We start from the raw sequence: 24,553 nt of genomic DNA on the forward strand, positions 1-24,553 counted from the left end.
GTCCACGGCCACACCACCCTGAACGCGCCCGATCTCGTCTGGTCTCGGAAGCTAAGCAGGGTCGGGCCTCGTTAGTACTTGGATGGGAGACCGCCTGGGAATACCGGGTGCCACAGGCTGCTTCTTTTTTGTTTTTGTTTTTTTTTGGCCTCTTGTTCTGTCCCCTTTCTGGGAGCGCGGCGGCGGCCCGGGGTGGGGGTGACCCCCACCCTCAGCGCCCGCCGCGGTGCCTGGCGCCCCAGCCCGCACCGTGGGGCCTCCTCTTGTCCCGAGCCGCGACACCGCCGCCACGCGGCAGCACGCGTGGCATCTGGACTGTCAGGTCTCAGACCAAAGGTCTGCTCTGTGGGAACCGACACGCTGGAGGAAACCTTGAGAGTCTGAGAGGGGAGGGAGTTCCAGAAGAAGGCCAGGATGTCATTTTGAGGGAGTGTGTGACCAGAACTCGTCCCGTTGCTTTTGGGGTTCTATGGGCTACACGTAGGAATCTTTGGTGGTGGCACCTGATGTTGGGGGATCCGGAGTCACACCCAGACCTGCTCCACAGGCTTCCTTTTACTTTTCTCTTCGGATTCATTATTTTTAAAAAGTGTCCCTTACCTCTATTATTGCATTTTCTTTTCTCTCTCTTTTCAAGCAGATGATGGGAGTCCAAGTATTCAGGTGACATGTGTTGCCCGTGCCCCCCTCCCCGCTGTGTTCTTATTCATATACCTCTCATGTTGCTCCAGCGTATCGTGGGGGTACCAATGTTAAGGTCGGGTACGTTGCCCTCTCCAAGCCTCCCCCCTCGGGTCAGAGCTTCACGTGCGCCCATCCCCCAGTCGGTGCGCACCCACCCCATTCCCAATGGATGTGTATGCCCATCCCCTCCCCCCACCCGCCCGACACCCACCCGATGAAGGTGATTCCTCTCCGTCCACTTAGGTGTCCATCCGTTCGTACCAATTTGCCGGTGAGCGCGCTCACGTGGTGCTCGTGTGTCCATTCTTGGGATACCTGGCCTACTGGAACGGGTTCCAGCTCTGGCCAGGAGAACACGAGAGGCGCCCTCTCACCGCTGCTCCTCACAGCCGAATGGCACTCCGTGGTGTCCACGCGCCACATTTTATTAATGCACTCCTGGATGGATGGGCACTCGGGTCGCTTCCACATCTTTGCGATTGTGAATTGTGCCCTAACTGTAACCCTAACCCTTACCCAGCCCGTCTCCTCTGCCCCTGCCTGACGCACTCCTCCCCGGCCAGGCCCGTCACTGTCCTGGGCCCCCGCCTGACCGGCTCCTTCCCGCCCGGCCTGTCACCGTCCTCTGCCCCTGCCTGACATGCTCCTTCCCGCCGGGCCTCTCACCGTCCTCGGCCCCTGCCTGACCGGCTCCTCCGTCGCCTGGGCCTTCCAAGGGCTTGGTGTGGACGCTGCTTCCAGGAAGCCCTCCAGAAACCCGGCAGCAGGGTGGCCGCAGCAGTCTCCAGCAGCGGTCCCTAAGTCGCGTGCGGGGGACGTGCCCCGGCTGTGCCGCGGGGGGGGCCCCAGCCTGGTGTCTTCCCTGAGGCCCTGCGGCTGCCGGCTGCCGCCCCCCGCAAGGGGAGAGCCGCGGAGGTGGGGACCGCCTCCTGATGGGATCCCGGGGCTCTCTGTCCTGCCCGAAGGCCCAGCTGGCCTGCGGGTCCTTAGAGTGGCAAAAACCTCCGAAAACTGAGACTGAGGGTCCGGTGGGTGTCTGCACTTTTGTGCTGGGCACCCCAGGGAGGCCCGGGGGCTGGCTGGACAACGTGGTCTGCTGGGCGGGGGGTTTGGAGGAGCAACTGATGCCCTTTGCACTTTGGGTAGCAAGAGTCTGAGGTGTCTCCGAGCCCTGTGCCATGTCGGGGGGGGGGGTGCGGGTGGGAGGAGGAGGAGGAGGAGGTGGGAAGGGCCGGGGCCTGCAGTCGTGTTCCCGGGGTGGCACGGCAAGTGGCTTCTTCCACAGGCTGCTTGGCCTGGGCTCCCTGCACCTGGGCCTTTGGAGGACCGGCCCTGTGTTTGCCAACACTTCCTGCAGGGACCCAGAGCTGGGAGGTTGCATCTCTCAGCCCTGGGTCGGGCAGAGCCCCAGCGGGCCATGCCCACAACCTCTCTCAGCACCGGTCCCCCAGAAGGCTCCCTTGGGACCAGGATTCTCTTGCGGTGACTCTTTAAGGTCTGGCCCCTGGATGGAGGGGCACCAGGAGTAGAGGAGCAGGAAGGGGAAGGGGGTGGCCATGCGAGGGGACACTTTGAGGCCAAGTCCCAGCTTCAGCCTGATCCTCCTGGGAACCCCGCTCTGAGACAAGGAGCCGGGCTTCGCATTCCCACAGCAGCCAGTCGTGGGCTGAGGACACCTGGGGCGTTGGGAACTCCCTGGCTTCTCCTTGGTTTAACATCTGGAGCTGCTTGGGAATCGTGCCGCCACACACACCCGAGCGCAGGTGTCTTCCGCACAGACTGCGGGCCTCGCTCTTCTGAATGCCGCTAGCTCGCCACCCACCCACGGGTGAGCCTGGTCAGGGTACTTTCTCTCAGGGGCAGACTCTCATCCGGGCGGGCTACCGGTGTCTCTGTTTGCTCCTTTCTTTCTTCCATTTCGGGAAAGGCTTCCTTACTGGGTGTGGAAATCTCCTATGCCTTTCCTCGCCTATTCTGTCAGCTTTCAAATTCTCTTTCAGGCCGGGCGCGGTGGCTCAAGCCTGTAATCCTAGCTCTCTGGGAGGCCGAGGCGGGCGGATTGCTCGAGGTCAGGAGTTCGAAACCAGCCTGAGCAAGAGCCAGACCCGGTCTCTACTGTAAATAGAAAGAAATTAATTGGCCAACTAATATATATAGGAAAATGAGCCAGGCATGGTGGCGCATGCCTGTAGTCCCAGCTACTTGGGAGGCTGAGGCAGAAGGATTGCTTGAGCCCAGGAGTTTGAGGTTGCTGTGAGCTAGGCTAACGCCACTGCACTCACTCTAGCCTAGGCAACAAAGCGAGACTGTGTCTCATAAAAAAAAAAAAAAAAATTCTCTTTCAGTTGCCACCCTCACAGATGGATTAGGAAACCCTTCCCGGTGCACTCATTAGTGAAATGACCTCAAGGAAGCTGGAATCCAATATCTAATCGCCGACTTTTAGCGAGTCCACACGCCAGGGTGGTCGGGGTCCAATGCAGCCCCGGCCAGGCCCAGGCCCCTTGGACCGGGCCACAGGAGGACACAGAGGAGGGTCCCGGCCCCCACGAAGCGGTGCCGGCAGTTCTCCACGGGCTTGGGCGTTTTCCAGAGGTAGGAGATGGAGGGGACTGATTTCTTCAGCGCCCCACAAACCACGCCACCCCACCCCACCCATGGGACACCTCCCCAGAGAGAGACGCCCCATACACTGGCTCCCCTCCCCCTTGCGCTGTGCCCCAGCCCTGGCCCGGGGGAATAGGCGGCCGCCCAACAACAGGGCGAGGGGGGGCGCAGCTGAAAGGGGTTGTGGGGGAGGGCGGCCCCTGGCTGGGGTCAAAGGGCGAGCGCCCCGCGCGCGCGTGCGCAGTCAGCGGTGGCGACGCGCTGGGGGTGGGCAGCGGGTAGGTGAAGGAGGCCGAGGCCGGGGGAGGAGACGAGGGGGGCTGGAAGGGCTCCACCTTGACGAGTCCAGCCGTGGAGGCGCATCTTGTGTGAGTGTGAGTGAGTGTGAGTGTGTGTGTGTGTGTGTGTGTGTAGAGAGACAGCCCCCCGCCCCGCCCCGCCCATCACCCCCGTCCCTCGGAGCCCGCTGGACCCGGCGGCGAACTCAACAGGCCCGGCCCGGCGCGGGGCGTGCGTGGGGCGGGAGGAGGCGGCGGGGTTAGCGCAGAGAGGCTCGGCTTCTTGAGCGGGGCAGGGGCGCCCTCCGCCGTCCACGGCCACACCACCCTGAACGCGCCCGATCTCGTCTGGTCTCGGAAGCTAAGCAGGGTCGGGCCTCGTTAGTACTTGGATGGGAGACCGCCTGGGAATACCGGGTGCCACAGGCTGCTTCTTTTTTGTTTTTGTTTTTTTTTGGCCTCTTGTTCTGTCCCCTTTCTGGGAGCGCGGCGGCGGCCCGGGGTGGGGGTGACCCCCACCCTCAGCGCCCGCCGCGGTGCCTGGCGCCCCAGCCCGCACCGTGGGGCCTCCTCTTGTCCCGAGCCGCGACACCGCCGCCACGCGGCAGCACGCGTGGCATCTGGACTGTCAGGTCTCAGACCAAAGGTCTGCTCTGTGGGAACCGACACGCTGGAGGAAACCTTGAGAGTCTGAGAGGGGAGGGAGTTCCAGAAGAAGGCCAGGATGTCATTTTGAGGGAGTGTGTGACCAGAACTCGTCCCGTTGCTTTTGGGGTTCTATGGGCTACACGTAGGAATCTTTGGTGGTGGCACCTGATGTTGGGGGATCCGGAGTCACACCCAGACCTGCTCCACAGGCTTCCTTTTACTTTTCTCTTCGGATTCATTATTTTTAAAAAGTGTCCCTTACCTCTATTATTGCATTTTCTTTTCTCTCTCTTTTCAAGCAGATGATGGGAGTCCAAGTATTCAGGTGACATGTGTTGCCCGTGCCCCCCTCCCCGCTGTGTTCTTATTCATATACCTCTCATGTTGCTCCAGCGTATCGTGGGGGTACCAATGTTAAGGTCGGGTACGTTGCCCTCTCCAAGCCTCCCCCCTCGGGTCAGAGCTTCACGTGCGCCCATCCCCCAGTCGGTGCGCACCCACCCCATTCCCAATGGATGTGTATGCCCATCCCCTCCCCCCACCCGCCCGACACCCACCCGATGAAGGTGATTCCTCTCCGTCCACTTAGGTGTCCATCCGTTCGTACCAATTTGCCGGTGAGCGCGCTCACGTGGTGCTCGTGTGTCCATTCTTGGGATACCTGGCCTACTGGAACGGGTTCCAGCTCTGGCCAGGAGAACACGAGAGGCGCCCTCTCACCGCTGCTCCTCACAGCCGAATGGCACTCCGTGGTGTCCACGCGCCACATTTTATTAATGCACTCCTGGATGGATGGGCACTCGGGTCGCTTCCACATCTTTGCGATTGTGAATTGTGCCCTAACTGTAACCCTAACCCTTACCCAGCCCGTCTCCTCTGCCCCTGCCTGACGCACTCCTCCCCGGCCAGGCCCGTCACTGTCCTGGGCCCCCGCCTGACCGGCTCCTTCCCGCCCGGCCTGTCACCGTCCTCTGCCCCTGCCTGACATGCTCCTTCCCGCCGGGCCTCTCACCGTCCTCGGCCCCTGCCTGACCGGCTCCTCCGTCGCCTGGGCCTTCCAAGGGCTTGGTGTGGACGCTGCTTCCAGGAAGCCCTCCAGAAACCCGGCAGCAGGGTGGCCGCAGCAGTCTCCAGCAGCGGTCCCTAAGTCGCGTGCGGGGGACGTGCCCCGGCTGTGCCGCGGGGGGGGCCCCAGCCTGGTGTCTTCCCTGAGGCCCTGCGGCTGCCGGCTGCCGCCCCCCGCAAGGGGAGAGCCGCGGAGGTGGGGACCGCCTCCTGATGGGATCCCGGGGCTCTCTGTCCTGCCCGAAGGCCCAGCTGGCCTGCGGGTCCTTAGAGTGGCAAAAACCTCCGAAAACTGAGACTGAGGGTCCGGTGGGTGTCTGCACTTTTGTGCTGGGCACCCCAGGGAGGCCCGGGGGCTGGCTGGACAACGTGGTCTGCTGGGCGGGGGGTTTGGAGGAGCAACTGATGCCCTTTGCACTTTGGGTAGCAAGAGTCTGAGGTGTCTCCGAGCCCTGTGCCATGTCGGGGGGGGGGGTGCGGGTGGGAGGAGGAGGAGGAGGAGGTGGGAAGGGCCGGGGCCTGCAGTCGTGTTCCCGGGGTGGCACGGCAAGTGGCTTCTTCCACAGGCTGCTTGGCCTGGGCTCCCTGCACCTGGGCCTTTGGAGGACCGGCCCTGTGTTTGCCAACACTTCCTGCAGGGACCCAGAGCTGGGAGGTTGCATCTCTCAGCCCTGGGTCGGGCAGAGCCCCAGCGGGCCATGCCCACAACCTCTCTCAGCACCGGTCCCCCAGAAGGCTCCCTTGGGACCAGGATTCTCTTGCGGTGACTCTTTAAGGTCTGGCCCCTGGATGGAGGGGCACCAGGAGTAGAGGAGCAGGAAGGGGAAGGGGGTGGCCATGCGAGGGGACACTTTGAGGCCAAGTCCCAGCTTCAGCCTGATCCTCCTGGGAACCCCGCTCTGAGACAAGGAGCCGGGCTTCGCATTCCCACAGCAGCCAGTCGTGGGCTGAGGACACCTGGGGCGTTGGGAACTCCCTGGCTTCTCCTTGGTTTAACATCTGGAGCTGCTTGGGAATCGTGCCGCCACACACACCCGAGCGCAGGTGTCTTCCGCACAGACTGCGGGCCTCGCTCTTCTGAATGCCGCTAGCTCGCCACCCACCCACGGGTGAGCCTGGTCAGGGTACTTTCTCTCAGGGGCAGACTCTCATCCGGGCGGGCTACCGGTGTCTCTGTTTGCTCCTTTCTTTCTTCCATTTCGGGAAAGGCTTCCTTACTGGGTGTGGAAATCTCCTATGCCTTTCCTCGCCTATTCTGTCAGCTTTCAAATTCTCTTTCAGGCCGGGCGCGGTGGCTCAAGCCTGTAATCCTAGCTCTCTGGGAGGCCGAGGCGGGCGGATTGCTCGAGGTCAGGAGTTCGAAACCAGCCTGAGCAAGAGCCAGACCCGGTCTCTACTGTAAATAGAAAGAAATTAATTGGCCAACTAATATATATAGGAAAATGAGCCAGGCATGGTGGCGCATGCCTGTAGTCCCAGCTACTTGGGAGGCTGAGGCAGAAGGATTGCTTGAGCCCAGGAGTTTGAGGTTGCTGTGAGCTAGGCTAACGCCACTGCACTCACTCTAGCCTAGGCAACAAAGCGAGACTGTGTCTCATAAAAAAAAAAAAAAAAATTCTCTTTCAGTTGCCACCCTCACAGATGGATTAGGAAACCCTTCCCGGTGCACTCATTAGTGAAATGACCTCAAGGAAGCTGGAATCCAATATCTAATCGCCGACTTTTAGCGAGTCCACACGCCAGGGTGGTCGGGGTCCAATGCAGCCCCGGCCAGGCCCAGGCCCCTTGGACCGGGCCACAGGAGGACACAGAGGAGGGTCCCGGCCCCCACGAAGCGGTGCCGGCAGTTCTCCACGGGCTTGGGCGTTTTCCAGAGGTAGGAGATGGAGGGGACTGATTTCTTCAGCGCCCCACAAACCACGCCACCCCACCCCACCCATGGGACACCTCCCCAGAGAGAGACGCCCCATACACTGGCTCCCCTCCCCCTTGCGCTGTGCCCCAGCCCTGGCCCGGGGGAATAGGCGGCCGCCCAACAACAGGGCGAGGGGGGGCGCAGCTGAAAGGGGTTGTGGGGGAGGGCGGCCCCTGGCTGGGGTCAAAGGGCGAGCGCCCCGCGCGCGCGTGCGCAGTCAGCGGTGGCGACGCGCTGGGGGTGGGCAGCGGGTAGGTGAAGGAGGCCGAGGCCGGGGGAGGAGACGAGGGGGGCTGGAAGGGCTCCACCTTGACGAGTCCAGCCGTGGAGGCGCATCTTGTGTGAGTGTGAGTGAGTGTGAGTGTGTGTGTGTGTGTGTGTGTGTAGAGAGACAGCCCCCCGCCCCGCCCCGCCCATCACCCCCGTCCCTCGGAGCCCGCTGGACCCGGCGGCGAACTCAACAGGCCCGGCCCGGCGCGGGGCGTGCGTGGGGCGGGAGGAGGCGGCGGGGTTAGCGCAGAGAGGCTCGGCTTCTTGAGCGGGGCAGGGGCGCCCTCCGCCGTCCACGGCCACACCACCCTGAACGCGCCCGATCTCGTCTGGTCTCGGAAGCTAAGCAGGGTCGGGCCTCGTTAGTACTTGGATGGGAGACCGCCTGGGAATACCGGGTGCCACAGGCTGCTTCTTTTTTGTTTTTGTTTTTTTTTGGCCTCTTGTTCTGTCCCCTTTCTGGGAGCGCGGCGGCGGCCCGGGGTGGGGGTGACCCCCACCCTCAGCGCCCGCCGCGGTGCCTGGCGCCCCAGCCCGCACCGTGGGGCCTCCTCTTGTCCCGAGCCGCGACACCGCCGCCACGCGGCAGCACGCGTGGCATCTGGACTGTCAGGTCTCAGACCAAAGGTCTGCTCTGTGGGAACCGACACGCTGGAGGAAACCTTGAGAGTCTGAGAGGGGAGGGAGTTCCAGAAGAAGGCCAGGATGTCATTTTGAGGGAGTGTGTGACCAGAACTCGTCCCGTTGCTTTTGGGGTTCTATGGGCTACACGTAGGAATCTTTGGTGGTGGCACCTGATGTTGGGGGATCCGGAGTCACACCCAGACCTGCTCCACAGGCTTCCTTTTACTTTTCTCTTCGGATTCATTATTTTTAAAAAGTGTCCCTTACCTCTATTATTGCATTTTCTTTTCTCTCTCTTTTCAAGCAGATGATGGGAGTCCAAGTATTCAGGTGACATGTGTTGCCCGTGCCCCCCTCCCCGCTGTGTTCTTATTCATATACCTCTCATGTTGCTCCAGCGTATCGTGGGGGTACCAATGTTAAGGTCGGGTACGTTGCCCTCTCCAAGCCTCCCCCCTCGGGTCAGAGCTTCACGTGCGCCCATCCCCCAGTCGGTGCGCACCCACCCCATTCCCAATGGATGTGTATGCCCATCCCCTCCCCCCACCCGCCCGACACCCACCCGATGAAGGTGATTCCTCTCCGTCCACTTAGGTGTCCATCCGTTCGTACCAATTTGCCGGTGAGCGCGCTCACGTGGTGCTCGTGTGTCCATTCTTGGGATACCTGGCCTACTGGAACGGGTTCCAGCTCTGGCCAGGAGAACACGAGAGGCGCCCTCTCACCGCTGCTCCTCACAGCCGAATGGCACTCCGTGGTGTCCACGCGCCACATTTTATTAATGCACTCCTGGATGGATGGGCACTCGGGTCGCTTCCACATCTTTGCGATTGTGAATTGTGCCCTAACTGTAACCCTAACCCTTACCCAGCCCGTCTCCTCTGCCCCTGCCTGACGCACTCCTCCCCGGCCAGGCCCGTCACTGTCCTGGGCCCCCGCCTGACCGGCTCCTTCCCGCCCGGCCTGTCACCGTCCTCTGCCCCTGCCTGACATGCTCCTTCCCGCCGGGCCTCTCACCGTCCTCGGCCCCTGCCTGACCGGCTCCTCCGTCGCCTGGGCCTTCCAAGGGCTTGGTGTGGACGCTGCTTCCAGGAAGCCCTCCAGAAACCCGGCAGCAGGGTGGCCGCAGCAGTCTCCAGCAGCGGTCCCTAAGTCGCGTGCGGGGGACGTGCCCCGGCTGTGCCGCGGGGGGGGCCCAGCCTGGTGTCTTCCCTGAGGCCCTGCGGCTGCCGGCTGCCGCCCCCCGCAAGGGGAGAGCCGCGGAGGTGGGGACCGCCTCCTGATGGGATCCCGGGGCTCTCTGTCCTGCCCGAAGGCCCAGCTGGCCTGCGGGTCCTTAGAGTGGCAAAAACCTCCGAAAACTGAGACTGAGGGTCCGGTGGGTGTCTGCACTTTTGTGCTGGGCACCCCAGGGAGGCCCGGGGGCTGGCTGGACAACGTGGTCTGCTGGGCGGGGGGTTTGGAGGAGCAACTGATGCCCTTTGCACTTTGGGTAGCAAGAGTCTGAGGTGTCTCCGAGCCCTGTGCCATGTCGGGGGGGGGGGGGGTGCGGGTGGGAGGAGGAGGAGGAGGAGGTGGGAAGGGCCGGGGCCTGCAGTCGTGTTCCCGGGGTGGCACGGCAAGTGGCTTCTTCCACAGGCTGCTTGGCCTGGGCTCCCTGCACCTGGGCCTTTGGAGGACCGGCCCTGTGTTTGCCAACACTTCCTGCAGGGACCCAGAGCTGGGAGGTTGCATCTCTCAGCCCTGGGTCGGGCAGAGCCCCAGCGGGCCATGCCCACAACCTCTCTCAGCACCGGTCCCCCAGAAGGCTCCCTTGGGACCAGGATTCTCTTGCGGTGACTCTTTAAGGTCTGGCCCCTGGATGGAGGGGCACCAGGAGTAGAGGAGCAGGAAGGGGAAGGGGGTGGCCATGCGAGGGGACACTTTGAGGCCAAGTCCCAGCTTCAGCCTGATCCTCCTGGGAACCCCGCTCTGAGACAAGGAGCCGGGCTTCGCATTCCCACAGCAGCCAGTCGTGGGCTGAGGACACCTGGGGCGTTGGGAACTCCCTGGCTTCTCCTTGGTTTAACATCTGGAGCTGCTTGGGAATCGTGCCGCCACACACACCCGAGTGCAGGTGTCTTCCGCACAGACTGCGGGCCTCGCTCTTCTGAATGCCGCTAGCTCGCCACCCACCCACGGGTGAGCCTGGTCAGGGTACTTTCTCTCAGGGACAGACTCTCATCCGGGCGGGCTACCGGTGTCTCTGTTTGCTCCTTTCTTTCTTCCATTTCGGGAAAGGCTTCCTTACTGGGTGTGGAAATCTCCTATGCCTTTCCTCGCCTATTCTGTCAGCTTTCAAATTCTCTTTCAGGCCGGGCGCGGTGGCTCAAGCCTGTAATCCTAGCTCTCTGGGAGGCCGAGGCGGGCGGATTGCTCGAGGTCAGGAGTTCGAAACCAGCCTGAGCAAGAGCCAGACCCGGTCTCTACTGTAAATAGAAAGAAATTAATTGGCCAACTAATATATATAGGAAAATGAGCCAGGCATGGTGGCGCATGCCTGTAGTCCCAGCTACTTGGGAGGCTGAGGCAGAAGGATTGCTTGAGCCCAGGAGTTTGAGGTTGCTGTGAGCTAGGCTAACGCCACTGCACTCACTCTAGCCTAGGCAACAAAGCGAGACTGTGTCTCATAAAAAAAAAAAAAAAAATTCTCTTTCAGTTGCCACCCTCACAGATGGATTAGGAAACCCTTCCCGGTGCACTCATTAGTGAAATGACCTCAAGGAAGCTGGAATCCAATATCTAATCGCCGACTTTTAGCGAGTCCACACGCCAGGGTGGTCGGGGTCCAATGCAGCCCCGGCCAGGCCCAGGCCCCTTGGACCGGGCCACAGGAGGACACAGAGGAGGGTCCCGGCCCCCACGAAGCGGTGCCGGCAGTTCTCCACGGGCTTGGGCGTTTTCCAGAGGTAGGAGATGGAGGGGACTGATTTCTTCAGCGCCCCACAAACCACGCCACCCCACCCCACCCATGGGACACATCCCCAGAGAGAGACGCCCCATACACTGGCTCCCCTCCCCCTTGCGCTGTGCCCCAGCCCTGGCCCGGGGGAATAGGCGGCCGCCCAACAACAGGGCGAGGGGGGGCGCAGCTGAAAGGGGTTGTGGGGGAGGGCGGCCCCTGGCTGGGGTCAAAGGGCGAGCGCCCCGCGCGCGCGTGCGCAGTCAGCGGTGGCGACGCGCTGGGGGTGGGCAGCGGGTAGGTGAAGGAGGCCGAGGCCGGGGGAGGAGACGAGGGGGGCTGGAAGGGCTCCACCTTGACGAGTCCAGCCGTGGAGGCGCATCTTGTGTGAGTGTGAGTGAGTGTGAGTGTGTGTGTGTGTGTGTGTGTGTAGAGAGACAGCCCCCCGCCCCGCCCCGCCCATCACCCCCGTCCCTCGGAGCCCGCTGGACCCGGCGGCGAACTCAACAGGCCCGGCCCGGCGCGGGGCGTGCGTGGGGCGGGAGGAGGCGGCGGGGTTAGCGCAGAGAGGCTCGGCTTCTTGAGCGGGGCAGGGGCGCCCTCCGCCGTCCACGGCCACACCACCCTGAACGCGCCCGATCTCGTCTGGTCTCGGAAGCTAAGCAGGGTCGGGCCTCGTTAGTACTTGGATGGGAGACCGCCTGGGAATACCGGGTGCCACAGGCTGCTTCTTTTTTGTTTTTGTTTTTTTTTGGCCTCTTGTTCTGTCCCCTTTCTGGGAGCGCGGCGGCGGCCCGGGGTGGGGGTGACCCCCACCCTCAGCGCCCGCCGCGGTGCCTGGCGCCCCAGCCCGCACCGTGGGGCCTCCTCTTGTCCCGAGCCGCGACACCGCCGCCACGCGGCAGCACGCGTGGCATCTGGACTGTCAGGTCTCAGACCAAAGGTCTGCTCTGTGGGAACCGACACGCTGGAGGAAACCTTGAGAGTCTGAGAGGGGAGGGAGTTCCAGAAGAAGGCCAGGATGTCATTTTGAGGGAGTGTGTGACCAGAACTCGTCCCGTTGCTTTTGGGGTTCTATGGGCTACACGTAGGAATCTTTGGTGGTGGCACCTGATGTTGGGGGATCCGGAGTCACACCCAGACCTGCTCCACAGGCTTCCTTTTACTTTTCTCTTCGGATTCATTATTTTTAAAAAGTGTCCCTTACCTCTATTATTGCATTTTCTTTTCTCTCTCTTTTCAAGCAGATGATGGGAGTCCAAGTATTCAGGTGACATGTGTTGCCCGTGCCCCCCTCCCCGCTGTGTTCTTATTCATATACCTCTCATGTTGCTCCAGCGTATCGTGGGGGTACCAATGTTAAGGTCGGGTACGTTGCCCTCTCCAAGCCTCCCCCCTCGGGTCAGAGCTTCACGTGCGCCCATCCCCCAGTCGGTGCGCACCCACCCCATTCCCAATGGATGTGTATGCCCATCCCCTCCCCCCACCCGCCCGACACCCACCCGATGAAGGTGATTCCTCTCCGTCCACTTAGGTGTCCATCCGTTCGTACCAATTTGCCGGTGAGCGCGCTCACGTGGTGCTCGTGTGTCCATTCTTGGGATACCTGGCCTACTGGAACGGGTTCCAGCTCTGGCCAGGAGAACACGAGAGGCGCCCTCTCACCGCTGCTCCTCACAGCCGAATGGCACTCCGTGGTGTCCACGCGCCACATTTTATTAATGCACTCCTGGATGGATGGGCACTCGGGTCGCTTCCACATCTTTGCGATTGTGAATTGTGCCCTAACTGTAACCCTAACCCTTACCCAGCCCGTCTCCTCTGCCCCTGCCTGACGCACTCCTCCCCGGCCAGGCCCGTCACTGTCCTGGGCCCCCGCCTGACCGGCTCCTTCCCGCCCGGCCTGTCACCGTCCTCTGCCCCTGCCTGACATGCTCCTTCCCGCCGGGCCTCTCACCGTCCTCGGCCCCTGCCTGACCGGCTCCTCCGTCGCCTGGGCCTTCCAAGGGCTTGGTGTGGACGCTGCTTCCAGGAAGCCCTCCAGAAACCCGGCAGCAGGGTGGCCGCAGCAGTCTCCAGCAGCGGTCCCTAAGTCGCGTGCGGGGGACGTGCCCCGGCTGTGCCGCGGGGGGGGCCCAGCCTGGTGTCTTCCCTGAGGCCCTGCGGCTGCCGGCTGCCGCCCCCCGCAAGGGGAGAGCCGCGGAGGTGGGGACCGCCTCCTGATGGGATCCCGGGGCTCTCTGTCCTGCCCGAAGGCCCAGCTGGCCTGCGGGTCCTTAGAGTGGCAAAAACCTCCGAAAACTGAGACTGAGGGTCCGGTGGGTGTCTGCACTTTTGTGCTGGGCACCCCAGGGAGGCCCGGGGGCTGGCTGGACAACGTGGTCTGCTGGGCGGGGGGTTTGGAGGAGCAACTGATGCCCTTTGCACTTTGGGTAGCAAGAGTCTGAGGTGTCTCCGAGCCCTGTGCCATGTCGGGGGGGGGGGGTGCGGGTGGGAGGAGGAGGAGGAGGAGGTGGGAAGGGCCGGGGCCTGCAGTCGTGTTCCCGGGGTGGCACGGCAAGTGGCTTCTTCCACAGGCTGCTTGGCCTGGGCTCCCTGCACCTGGGCCTTTGGAGGACCGGCCCTGTGTTTGCCAACACTTCCTGCAGGGACCCAGAGCTGGGAGGTTGCATCTCTCAGCCCTGGGTCGGGCAGAGCCCCAGCGGGCCATGCCCACAACCTCTCTCAGCACCGGTCCCCCAGAAGGCTCCCTTGGGACCAGGATTCTCTTGCGGTGACTCTTTAAGGTCTGGCCCCTGGATGGAGGGGCACCAGGAGTAGAGGAGCAGGAAGGGGAAGGGGGTGGCCATGCGAGGGGACACTTTGAGGCCAAGTCCCAGCTTCAGCCTGATCCTCCTGGGAACCCCGCTCTGAGACAAGGAGCCGGGCTTCGCATTCCCACAGCAGCCAGTCGTGGGCTGAGGACACCTGGGGCGTTGGGAACTCCCTGGCTTCTCCTTGGTTTAACATCTGGAGCTGCTTGGGAATCGTGCCGCCACACACACCCGAGCGCAGGTGTCTTCCGCACAGACTGCGGGCCTCGCTCTTCTGAATGCCGCTAGCTCGCCACCCACCCACGGGTGAGCCTGGTCAGGGTACTTTCTCTCAGGGGCAGACTCTCATCCGGGCGGGCTACCGGTGTCTCTGTTTGCTCCTTTCTTTCTTCCATTTCGGGAAAGGCTTCCTTACTGGGTGTGGAAATCTCCTATGCCTTTCCTCGCCTATTCTGTCAGCTTTCAAATTCTCTTTCAGGCCGGGCGCGGTGGCTCAAGCCTGTAATCCTAGCTCTCTGGGAGGCCGAGGCGGGCGGATTGCTCGAGGTCAGGAGTTCGAAACCAGCCTGAGCAAGAGCCAGACCCGGTCTCTACTGTAAATAGAAAGAAATTAATTGGCCAACTAATATATATAGGAAAATGAGCCAGGCATGGTGGCGCATGCCTGTAGTCCCAGCTACTTGGGAGGCTGAGGCAGAAGGATTGCTTGAGCCCAGGAGTTTGAGGTTGCTGTGAGCTAGGCTAACGCCACTGCACTCACTCTAGCCTAGGCAACAAAGCGAGACTGTGTCTCATAAAAAAAAAAAAAAAAATTCTCTTTCAGTTGCCACCCTCACAGATGGATTAGGAAACCCTTCCCGGTGCACTCATTAGTGAAATGACCTCAAGGAAGCTGGAATCCAATATCTAATCGCCGACTTTTAGCGAGTCCACACGCCAGGGTGGTCGGGGTCCAATGCAGCCCCGGCCAGGCCCAGGCCCCTTGGACCGGGCCACAGGAGGACACAGAGGAGGGTCCCGGCCCCCACGAAGCGGTGCCGGCAGTTCTCCACGGGCTTGGGCGTTTTCCAGAGGTAGGAGATGGAGGGGACTGATTTCTTCAGCGCCCCACAAACCACGCCACCCCACCCCACCCATGGGACACCTCCCCAGAGAGAGACGCCCCATACACTGGCTCCCCTCCCCCTTGCGCTGTGCCCCAGCCCTGGCCCGGGGGAATAGGCGGCCGCCCAGCAACAGGGCGAGGGGGGGCGCAGCTGAAAGGGGTTGTGGGGGAGGGCGGCCCCTGGCTGGGGTCAAAGGGCGAGCGCCCCGCGCGCGCGTGCGCAGTCAGCGGTGGCGACGCGCTGGGGGTGGGCAGCGGGTAGGTGAAGGAGGCCGAGGCCGGGGGAGGAGACGAGGGGGGCTGGAAGGGCTCCACCTTGACGAGTCCAGCCGTGGAGGCGCATCTTGTGTGAGTGTGAGTGAGTGTGAGTGTGTGTGTGTGTGTGTGTGTGTAGAGAGACAGCCCCCCGCCCCGCCCCGCCCATCACCCCCGTCCCTCGGAGCCCGCTGGACCCGGCGGCGAACTCAACAGGCCCGGCCCGGCGCGGGGCGTGCGTGGGGCGGGAGGAGGCGGCGGGGTTAGCGCAGAGAGGCTCGGCTTCTTGAGCGGGGCAGGGGCGCCCTCCGCCGTCCACGGCCACACCACCCTGAACGCGCCCGATCTCGTCTGGTCTCGGAAGCTAAGCAGGGTCGGGCCTCGTTAGTACTTGGATGGGAGACCGCCTGGGAATACCGGGTGCCACAGGCTGCTTCTTTTTTGTTTTTGTTTTTTTTTGGCCTCTTGTTCTGTCCCCTTTCTGGGAGCGCGGCGGCGGCCCGGGGTGGGGGTGACCCCCACCCTCAGCGCCCGCCGCGGTGCCTGGCGCCCCAGCCCGCACCGTGGGGCCTCCTCTTGTCCCGAGCCGCGACACCGCCGCCACGCGGCAGCACGCGTGGCATCTGGACTGTCAGGTCTCAGACCAAAGGTCTGCTCTGTGGGAACCGACACGCTGGAGGAAACCTTGAGAGTCTGAGAGGGGAGGGAGTTCCAGAAGAAGGCCAGGATGTCATTTTGAGGGAGTGTGTGACCAGAACTCGTCCCGTTGCTTTTGGGGTTCTATGGGCTACACGTAGGAATCTTTGGTGGTGGCACCTGATGTTGGGGGATCCGGAGTCACACCCAGACCTGCTCCACAGGCTTCCTTTTACTTTTCTCTTCGGATTCATTATTTTTAAAAAGTGTCCCTTACCTCTATTATTGCATTTTCTTTTCTCTCTCTTTTCAAGCAGATGATGGGAGTCCAAGTATTCAGGTGACATGTGTTGCCCGTGCCCCCCTCCCCGCTGTGTTCTTATTCATATACCTCTCATGTTGCTCCAGCGTATCGTGGGGGTACCAATGTTAAGGTCGGGTACGTTGCCCTCTCCAAGCCTCCCCCCTCGGGTCAGAGCTTCACGTGCGCCCATCCCCCAGTCGGTGCGCACCCACCCCATTCCCAATGGATGTGTATGCCCATCCCCTCCCCCCACCCGCCCGACACCCACCCGATGAAGGTGATTCCTCTCCGTCCACTTAGGTGTCCATCCGTTCGTACCAATTTGCCGGTGAGCGCGCTCACGTGGTGCTCGTGTGTCCATTCTTGGGATACCTGGCCTACTGGAACGGGTTCCAGCTCTGGCCAGGAGAACACGAGAGGCGCCCTCTCACCGCTGCTCCTCACAGCCGAATGGCACTCCGTGGTGTCCACGCGCCACATTTTATTAATGCACTCCTGGATGGATGGGCACTCGGGTCGCTTCCACATCTTTGCGATTGTGAATTGTGCCCTAACTGTAACCCTAACCCTTACCCAGCCCGTCTCCTCTGCCCCTGCCTGACGCACTCCTCCCCGGCCAGGCCCGTCACTGTCCTGGGCCCCCGCCTGACCGGCTCCTTCCCGCCCGGCCTGTCACCGTCCTCTGCCCCTGCCTGACATGCTCCTTCCCGCCGGGCCTCTCACCGTCCTCGGCCCCTGCCTGACCGGCTCCTCCGTCGCCTGGGCCTTCCAAGGGCTTGGTGTGGACGCTGCTTCCAGGAAGCCCTCCAGAAACCCGGCAGCAGGGTGGCCGCAGCAGTCTCCAGCAGCGGTCCCTAAGTCGCGTGCGGGGGACGTGCCCCGGCTGTGCCGCGGGGGGGGCCCCAGCCTGGTGTCTTCCCTGAGGCCCTGCGGCTGCCGGCTGCCGCCCCCCGCAAGGGGAGAGCCGCGGAGGTGGGGACCGCCTCCTGATGGGATCCCGGGGCTCTCTGTCCTGCCCGAAGGCCCAGCTGGCCTGCGGGTCCTTAGAGTGGCAAAAACCTCCGAAAACTGAGACTGAGGGTCCGGTGGGTGTCTGCACTTTTGTGCTGGGCACCCCAGGGAGGCCCGGGGGCTGGCTGGACAACGTGGTCTGCTGGGCGGGGGGTTTGGAGGAGCAACTGATGCCCTTTGCACTTTGGGTAGCAAGAGTCTGAGGTGTCTCCGAGCCCTGTGCCATGTCGGGGGGGGGGTGCGGGTGGGAGGAGGAGGAGGAGGAGGTGGGAAGGGCCGGGGCCTGCAGTCGTGTTCCCGGGGTGGCACGGCAAGTGGCTTCTTCCACAGGCTGCTTGGCCTGGGCTCCCTGCACCTGGGCCTTTGGAGGACCGGCCCTGTGTTTGCCAACACTTCCTGCAGGGACCCAGAGCTGGGAGGTTGCATCTCTCAGCCCTGGGTCGGGCAGAGCCCCAGCGGGCCATGCCCACAACCTCTCTCAGCACCGGTCCCCCAGAAGGCTCCCTTGGGACCAGGATTCTCTTGCGGTGACTCTTTAAGGTCTGGCCCCTGGATGGAGGGGCACCAGGAGTAGAGGAGCAGGAAGGGGAAGGGGGTGGCCATGCGAGGGGACACTTTGAGGCCAAGTCCCAGCTTCAGCCTGATCCTCCTGGGAACCCCGCTCTGAGACAAGGAGCCGGGCTTCGCATTCCCACAGCAGCCAGTCGTGGGCTGAGGACACCTGGGGCGTTGGGAACTCCCTGGCTTCTCCTTGGTTTAACATCTGGAGCTGCTTGGGAATCGTGCCGCCACACACACCCGAGCGCAGGTGTCTTCCGCACAGACTGCGGGCCTCGCTCTTCTGAATGCCGCTAGCTCGCCACCCACCCACGGGTGAGCCTGGTCAGGGTACTTTCTCTCAGGGGCAGACTCTCATCCGGGCGGGCTACCGGTGTCTCTGTTTGCTCCTTTCTTTCTTCCATTTCGGGAAAGGCTTCCTTACTGGGTGTGGAAATCTCCTATGCCTTTCCTCGCCTATTCTGTCAGCTTTCAAATTCTCTTTCAGGCCGGGCGCGGTGGCTCAAGCCTGTAATCCTAGCTCTCTGGGAGGCCGAGGCGGGCGGATTGCTCGAGGTCAGGAGTTCGAAACCAGCCTGAGCAAGAGCCAGACCCGGTCTCTACTGTAAATAGAAAGAAATTAATTGGCCAACTAATATATATAGGAAAATGAGCCAGGCATGGTGGCGCATGCCTGTAGTCCCAGCTACTTGGGAGGCTGAGGCAGAAGGATTGCTTGAGCCCAGGAGTTTGAGGTTGCTGTGAGCTAGGCTAACGCCACTGCACTCACTCTAGCCTAGGCAACAAAGCGAGACTGTGTCTCATAAAAAAAAAAAAAAAAATTCTCTTTCAGTTGCCACCCTCACAGATGGATTAGGAAACCCTTCCCGGTGCACTCATTAGTGAAATGACCTCAAGGAAGCTGGAATCCAATATCTAATCGCCGACTTTTAGCGAGTCCACACGCCAGGGTGGTCGGGGTCCAATGCAGCCCCGGCCAGGCCCAGGCCCCTTGGACCGGGCCACAGGAGGACACAGAGGAGGGTCCCGGCCCCCACGAAGCGGTGCCGGCAGTTCTCCACGGGCTTGGGCGTTTTCCAGAGGTAGGAGATGGAGGGGACTGATTTCTTCAGCGCCCCACAAACCACGCCACCCCACCCCACCCATGGGACACCTCCCCAGAGAGAGACGCCCCATACACTGGCTCCCCTCCCCCTTGCGCTGTGCCCCAGCCCTGGCCCGGGGGAATAGGCGGCCGCCCAACAACAGGGCGAGGGGGGGCGCAGCTGAAAGGGGTTGTGGGGGAGGGCGGCCCCTGGCTGGGGTCAAAGGGCGAGCGCCCCGCGCGCGCGTGCGCAGTCAGCGGTGGCGACGCGCTGGGGGTGGGCAGCGGGTAGGTGAAGGAGGCCGAGGCCGGGGGAGGAGACGAGGGGGGCTGGAAGGGCTCCACCTTGACGAGTCCAGCCGTGGAGGCGCATCTTGTGTGAGTGTGAGTGAGTGTGAGTGTGTGTGTGTGTGTGTGTGTGTAGAGAGACAGCCCCCCGCCCCGCCCCGCCCATCACCCCCGTCCCTCGGAGCCCGCTGGACCCGGCGGCGAACTCAACAGGCCCGGCCCGGCGCGGGGCGTGCGTGGGGCGGGAGGAGGCGGCGGGGTTAGCGCAGAGAGGCTCGGCTTCTTGAGCGGGGCAGGGGCGCCCTCCGCCGTCCACGGCCACACCACCCTGAACGCGCCCGATCTCGTCTGGTCTCGGAAGCTAAGCAGGGTCGGGCCTCGTTAGTACTTGGATGGGAGACCGCCTGGGAATACCGGGTGCCACAGGCTGCTTCTTTTTTGTTTTTGTTTTTTTTTGGCCTCTTGTTCTGTCCCCTTTCTGGGAGCGCGGCGGCGGCCCGGGGTGGGGGTGACCCCCACCCTCAGCGCCCGCCGCGGTGCCTGGCGCCCCAGCCCGCACCGTGGGGCCTCCTCTTGTCCCGAGCCGCGACACCGCCGCCACGCGGCAGCACGCGTGGCATCTGGACTGTCAGGTCTCAGACCAAAGGTCTGCTCTGTGGGAACCGACACGCTGGAGGAAACCTTGAGAGTCTGAGAGGGGAGGGAGTTCCAGAAGAAGGCCAGGATGTCATTTTGAGGGAGTGTGTGACCAGAACTCGTCCCGTTGCTTTTGGGGTTCTATGGGCTACACGTAGGAATCTTTGGTGGTGGCACCTGATGTTGGGGGATCCGGAGTCACACCCAGACCTGCTCCACAGGCTTCCTTTTACTTTTCTCTTCGGATTCATTATTTTTAAAAAGTGTCCCTTACCTCTATTATTGCATTTTCTTTTCTCTCTCTTTTCAAGCAGATGATGGGAGTCCAAGTATTCAGGTGACATGTGTTGCCCGTGCCCCCCTCCCCGCTGTGTTCTTATTCATATACCTCTCATGTTGCTCCAGCGTATCGTGGGGGTACCAATGTTAAGGTCGGGTACGTTGCCCTCTCCAAGCCTCCCCCCTCGGGTCAGAGCTTCACGTGCGCCCATCCCCCAGTCGGTGCGCACCCACCCCATTCCCAATGGATGTGTATGCCCATCCCCTCCCCCCACCCGCCCGACACCCACCCGATGAAGGTGATTCCTCTCCGTCCACTTAGGTGTCCATCCGTTCGTACCAATTTGCCGGTGAGCGCGCTCACGTGGTGCTCGTGTGTCCATTCTTGGGATACCTGGCCTACTGGAACGGGTTCCAGCTCTGGCCAGGAGAACACGAGAGGCGCCCTCTCACCGCTGCTCCTCACAGCCGAATGGCACTCCGTGGTGTCCACGCGCCACATTTTATTAATGCACTCCTGGATGGATGGGCACTCGGGTCGCTTCCACATCTTTGCGATTGTGAATTGTGCCCTAACTGTAACGCTAACCCTTACCCAGCCCGTCTCCTCTGCCCCTGCCTGACGCACTCCTCCCCGGCCAGGCCCGTCACTGTCCTGGGCCCCCGCCTGACCGGCTCCTTCCCGCCCGGCCTGTCACCGTCCTCTGCCCCTGCCTGACATGCTCCTTCCCGCCGGGCCTCTCACCGTCCTCGGCCCCTGCCTGACCGGCTCCTCCGTCGCCTGGGCCTTCCAAGGGCTTGGTGTGGACGCTGCTTCCAGGAAGCCCTCCAGAAACCCGGCAGCAGGGTGGCCGCAGCAGTCTCCAGCAGCGGTCCCTAAGTCGCGTGCGGGGGACGTGCCCCGGCTGTGCCGCGGGGGGGGCCCCAGCCTGGTGTCTTCCCTGAGGCCCTGCGGCTGCCGGCTGCCGCCCCCCGCAAGGGGAGAGCCGCGGAGGTGGGGACCGCCTCCTGATGGGATCCCGGGGCTCTCTGTCCTGCCCGAAGGCCCAGCTGGCCTGCGGGTCCTTAGAGTGGCAAAAACCTCCGAAAACTGAGACTGAGGGTCCGGTGGGTGTCTGCACTTTTGTGCTGGGCACCCCAGGGAGGCCCGGGGGCTGGCTGGACAACGTGGTCTGCTGGGCGGGGGGTTTGGAGGAGCAACTGATGCCCTTTGCACTTTGGGTAGCAAGAGTCTGAGGTGTCTCCGAGCCCTGTGCCATGTCGGGGGGGGGGGTGCGGGTGGGAGGAGGAGGAGGAGGAGGTGGGAAGGGCCGGGGCCTGCAGTCGTGTTCCCGGGGTGGCACGGCAAGTGGCTTCTTCCACAGGCTGCTTGGCCTGGGCTCCCTGCACCTGGGCCTTTGGAGGACCGGCCCTGTGTTTGCCAACACTTCCTGCAGGGACCCAGAGCTGGGAGGTTGCATCTCTCAGCCCTGGGTCGGGCAGAGCCCCAGCGGGCCATGCCCACAACCTCTCTCAGCACCGGTCCCCCAGAAGGCTCCCTTGGGACCAGGATTCTCTTGCGGTGACTCTTTAAGGTCTGGCCCCTGGATGGAGGGGCACCAGGAGTAGAGGAGCAGGAAGGGGAAGGGGGTGGCCATGCGAGGGGACACTTTGAGGCCAAGTCCCAGCTTCAGCCTGATCCTCCTGGGAACCCCGCTCTGAGACAAGGAGCCGGGCTTCGCATTCCCACAGCAGCCAGTCGTGGGCTGAGGACACCTGGGGCGTTGGGAACTCCCTGGCTTCTCCTTGGTTTAACATCTGGAGCTGCTTGGGAATCGTGCCGCCACACACACCCGAGCGCAGGTGTCTTCCGCACAGACTGCGGGCCTCGCTCTTCTGAATGCCGCTAGCTCGCCACCCACCCACGGGTGAGCCTGGTCAGGGTACTTTCTCTCAGGGGCAGACTCTCATCCGGGCGGGCTACCGGTGTCTCTGTTTGCTCCTTTCTTTCTTCCATTTCGGGAAAGGCTTCCTTACTGGGTGTGGAAATCTCCTATGCCTTTCCTCGCCTATTCTGTCAGCTTTCAAATTCTCTTTCAGGCCGGGCGCGGTGGCTCAAGCCTGTAATCCTAGCTCTCTGGGAGGCCGAGGCGGGCGGATTGCTCGAGGTCAGGAGTTCGAAACCAGCCTGAGCAAGAGCCAGACCCGGTCTCTACTGTAAATAGAAAGAAATTAATTGGCCAACTAATATATATAGGAAAATGAGCCAGGCATGGTGGCGCATGCCTGTAGTCCCAGCTACTTGGGAGGCTGAGGCAGAAGGATTGCTTGAGCCCAGGAGTTTGAGGTTGCTGTGAGCTAGGCTAACGCCACTGCACTCACTCTAGCCTAGGCAACAAAGCGAGACTGTGTCTCATAAAAAAAAAAAAAAAAATTCTCTTTCAGTTGCCACCCTCACAGATGGATTAGGAAACCCTTCCCGGTGCACTCATTAGTGAAATGACCTCAAGGAAGCTGGAATCCAATATCTAATCGCCGACTTTTAGCGAGTCCACACGCCAGGGTGGTCGGGGTCCAATGCAGCCCCGGCCAGGCCCAGGCCCCTTGGACCGGGCCACAGGAGGACACAGAGGAGGGTCCCGGCCCCCACGAAGCGGTGCCGGCAGTTCTCCACGGGCTTGGGCGTTTTCCAGAGGTAGGAGATGGAGGGGACTGATTTCTTCAGCGCCCCACAAACCACGCCACCCCACCCCACCCATGGGACACATCCCCAGAGAGAGACGCCCCATACACTGGCTCCCCTCCCCCTTGCGCTGTGCCCCAGCCCTGGCCCGGGGGAATAGGCGGCCGCCCAACAACAGGGCGAGGGGGGGCGCAGCTGAAAGGGGTTGTGGGGGAGGGCGGCCCCTGGCTGGGGTCAAAGGGCGAGCGCCCCGCGCGCGCGTGCGCAGTCAGCGGTGGCGACGCGCTGGGGGTGGGCAGCGGGTAGGTGAAGGAGGCCGAGGCCGGGGGAGGAGACGAGGGGGGCTGGAAGGGCTCCACCTTGACGAGTCCAGCCGTGGAGGCGCATCTTGTGTGAGTGTGAGTGAGTGTGAGTGTGTGTGTGTGTGTAGAGAGACAGCCCCCCGCCCCGCCCCGCCCATCACCCCCGTCCCTCGGAGCCCGCTGGACCCGGCGGCGAACTCAACAGGCCCGGCCCGGCGCGGGGCGTGCGTGGGGCGGGAGGAGGCGGCGGGGTTAGCGCAGAGAGGCTCGGCTTCTTGAGCGGGGCAGGGGCGCCCTCCGCCGTCCACGGCCACACCACCCTGAACGCGCCCGATCTCGTCTGGTCTCGGAAGCTAAGCAGGGTCGGGCCTCGTTAGTACTTGGATGGGAGACCGCCTGGGAATACCGGGTGCCACAGGCTGCTTCTTTTTTGTTTTTGTTTTTTTTTGGCCTCTTGTTCTGTCCCCTTTCTGGGAGCGCGGCGGCGGCCCGGGGTGGGGGTGACCCCCACCCTCAGCGCCCGCCGCGGTGCCTGGCGCCCCAGCCCGCACCGTGGGGCCTCCTCTTGTCCCGAGCCGCGACACCGCCGCCACGCGGCAGCACGCGTGGCATCTGGACTGTCAGGTCTCAGACCAAAGGTCTGCTCTGTGGGAACCGACACGCTGGAGGAAACCTTGAGAGTCTGAGAGGGGAGGGAGTTCCAGAAGAAGGCCAGGATGTCATTTTGAGGGAGTGTGTGACCAGAACTCGTCCCGTTGCTTTTGGGGTTCTATGGGCTACACGTAGGAATCTTTGGTGGTGGCACCTGATGTTGGGGGATCCGGAGTCACACCCAGACCTGCTCCACAGGCTTCCTTTTACTTTTCTCTTCGGATTCATTATTTTTAAAAAGTGTCCCTTACCTCTATTATTGCATTTTCTTTTCTCTCTCTTTTCAAGCAGATGATGGGAGTCCAAGTATTCAGGTGACATGTGTTGCCCGTGCCCCCCTCCCCGCTGTGTTCTTATTCATATACCTCTCATGTTGCTCCAGCGTATCGTGGGGGTACCAATGTTAAGGTCGGGTACGTTGCCCTCTCCAAGCCTCCCCCCTCGGGTCAGAGCTTCACGTGCGCCCATCCCCCAGTCGGTGCGCACCCACCCCATTCCCAATGGATGTGTATGCCCATCCCCTCCCCCCACCCGCCCGACACCCACCCGATGAAGGTGATTCCTCTCCGTCCACTTAGGTGTCCATCCGTTCGTACCAATTTGCCGGTGAGCGCGCTCACGTGGTGCTCGTGTGTCCATTCTTGGGATACCTGGCCTACTGGAACGGGTTCCAGCTCTGGCCAGGAGAACACGAGAGGCGCCCTCTCACCGCTGCTCCTCACAGCCGAATGGCACTCCGTGGTGTCCACGCGCCACATTTTATTAATGCACTCCTGGATGGATGGGCACTCGGGTCGCTTCCACATCTTTGCGATTGTGAATTGTGCCCTAACTGTAACCCTAACCCTTACCCAGCCCGTCTCCTCTGCCCCTGCCTGACGCACTCCTCCCCGGCCAGGCCCGTCACTGTCCTGGGCCCCCGCCTGACCGGCTCCTT

At 62.5% G+C, this 24,553-nt stretch overlaps 7 pseudogenes; all 7 read left to right on the forward strand.

Annotated features, from left to right (window-relative positions):
* Window positions 1–119, forward strand: LOC142875981 (uncharacterized; annotated as a pseudogene).
* Window positions 120–3,879: 3,760 nt separating this feature from the next.
* Window positions 3,880–3,998, forward strand: LOC142875983 (uncharacterized; annotated as a pseudogene).
* A 3,760-nt stretch (window positions 3,999–7,758) lies between these two features.
* Window positions 7,759–7,877, forward strand: LOC142875984 (uncharacterized; annotated as a pseudogene).
* Window positions 7,878–11,639: 3,762 nt separating this feature from the next.
* Window positions 11,640–11,758, forward strand: LOC142875985 (uncharacterized; annotated as a pseudogene).
* A 3,760-nt stretch (window positions 11,759–15,518) lies between these two features.
* On the forward strand, window positions 15,519–15,637 carry LOC142875986 (uncharacterized; annotated as a pseudogene).
* Window positions 15,638–19,396: 3,759 nt separating this feature from the next.
* LOC142875987 (uncharacterized) lies at window positions 19,397–19,515 on the forward strand (annotated as a pseudogene).
* Window positions 19,516–23,267: 3,752 nt separating this feature from the next.
* On the forward strand, window positions 23,268–23,386 carry LOC142875988 (uncharacterized; annotated as a pseudogene).
* The last annotated feature ends 1,167 nt before the right edge of the window (window positions 23,387–24,553 follow it).

The sequence above is a fragment of the Microcebus murinus genome, chromosome 14 (genome assembly GCF_040939455.1).
Source record: "Microcebus murinus isolate Inina chromosome 14, M.murinus_Inina_mat1.0, whole genome shotgun sequence".
NCBI lineage: Eukaryota > Metazoa > Chordata > Mammalia > Primates > Cheirogaleidae > Microcebus > Microcebus murinus.